The sequence below is a fragment of the Gekko japonicus genome, unplaced genomic scaffold (genome assembly GCF_001447785.1).
Source record: "Gekko japonicus isolate JY-2015 unplaced genomic scaffold, Gekko_japonicus_V1.1 scaffold142, whole genome shotgun sequence".
NCBI lineage: Eukaryota > Metazoa > Chordata > Lepidosauria > Squamata > Gekkonidae > Gekko > Gekko japonicus.
This window is the reverse complement of record NW_015174848.1, coordinates 1,015,276-1,017,302: the sequence shown is the minus strand read 5'-3', so window position 1 is coordinate 1,017,302 and position 2,027 is coordinate 1,015,276.

Sequence of the window (2,027 nt, the reverse complement as noted above, 5' to 3'; positions counted from 1 at the left end):
AATAGGTACCACATCGGTGGGAAGGGGACAGCATTCCGTGTGCCTTGGTGTTTAGTCATGCCGGCCACATGACCACGGAAACGTCTTCGGACAGCGCTGGCTCTTCGGCTTTGAAACGGAGATGAGCAGCGCAACCCTAGAGACGGAATCGACTGGCTTTCGAGCAAGGGAACCTTTACCTTTACTTTATGTCAGTATTATTTATCTATTGTAGTCTTCCAACCATCTGTAGAATCTTATCCAGCCAGGGAGGCAGTGGGGCCCTTGGATGACCAAGGGGTAAAAGGAGTACTGAAGGATGATAGGGAAATGGCTGAGAAGCTAAATGCATTTTTTGCCTCCGTCTTCACTGTAGAAGATGAGAGGTGCTTGCCCACTCCAGAGCCGCTGAGTTCGGGAGGGGTGTTGAAAGACCTGAGTCAGATTGAGGTGATGAAAGAGGAGGTCCTAAAACTGATGGACAACTTAAAAACTGATAAATCACCAGGCCCAAATAGCATACATCCGAGAGTTCTGAAAGAACTCAATTGTGAAGGGCAATTTTCTCAGTGGAGGGTGGTAAGCAGTGGGGTACCGCAGGGATCAGTACTTGGTCCACTGCTTTTTAACTTGTTCATTAATGATTTGGAGATGGGAGTAAGCAGTGAAGTGGCTAAATTTGCGGATGATACGAAGTTGTTCAGGGTGGTGAAAACCAGTGAGGATTGTGAGGCACTCCAAGGGGATCTGTCAAGGATGGGCGAGTGGGCGTCAACATGGCAAATGGGGTTCAATGTGGCCAAGTGCAAGGTGATGCACATTGGAGCTAAAAATCCTAAATATAAATACACATTGATGGGGTCTGAACTGGCAGAGACTGATCAAGAGAGAGATCTTGGAGTTGTAGTGGATAACTCACTGAAAATGTTGAGACAGTGTGTGACTGCAATAAAGAAGGCCAATGCTATGCTGGGGATTATTAGGAAGGGTATTGTAAACAGATCAGCCAATATCATAATGCCCCTATATAAATCAATGGTGAGACCTCATTTGGAATACTGTGTGCAGTTCTGGTCACCACACCTTAAAAAGGATATTATAGCTTTGGAAAAAGTGCAGAAAAGGGCAACTCGAATGATAAAAGGGTTGGAACACTTTCCCTATGAGGAAAGGTTAAGGCGCTTAGGGCTCTTTAGCTTGGAGAAACGACGACTGAGGGGTGACGTGATTGAGGTTTATAAGATTATGCATGGGAAAGAGCAGGTAAAGAAAGAGGTACTTTTCTCCCTTTCTCACAATACAAGAACCCGTGGGCACTCCATGAAATTGCTGAGCGGTCGGGTTAGAACGGATAAAAGGAAGTACTTCTTCACCCAAAGAGTGATTAACACTTGGAATTCACTGCCACAGGAAGTGGTGGCGGCTACAAGCACGGACGGCTTCAAAAGGGAATTAGATAAGCATATGGAGCAGAGGTCCATCAGTGGCTATTAGCCACAAGGTATAGATAGGGACTCTGGGGAAAGAGATGCTCTGTCTTCTTGTCGCTGGGGGGGGGGGTCAACAGTGGGATGGCTTCTAATGTCCTGGCCCCACTGGTGGACCTCCTGATGGCCCCTGGTATTTTTGGCCACTGTGTGACACAGAGTGTTGGACTGGATGGGCCTTTGGCCTGATCCAACTTTGGCATCTCTTATGTTCTTATGGATGGCCCAGGCTAGCCCGATCTAGTCAGATCTCGGAAGCTAAGCAGGGTCGGACCTGGTGGGTACTTGGATGGGAGACCGCCAAGGAAGTCCCAGGGTTGCTACGCAGAGGCAGGCCATGGCAAACCCCCTCTGAGAGATAGGGATGCCAGCCTCCAGGAATTACAGCTCCTCTCCAGACTCCAGTTGCCTTGGAGAAAATAGCTGCTTTGGAGGGTGGGCTCTATAACGTTGTGCCCCACTGAGGTCCCGGTCCTCCCCAGGGCCCCACCCCCAAATCTCCAAGAGTTTCCCAGCCTGGATCTGGCACACCTACCCCCCCCCCCAACCACTTCATCTTTC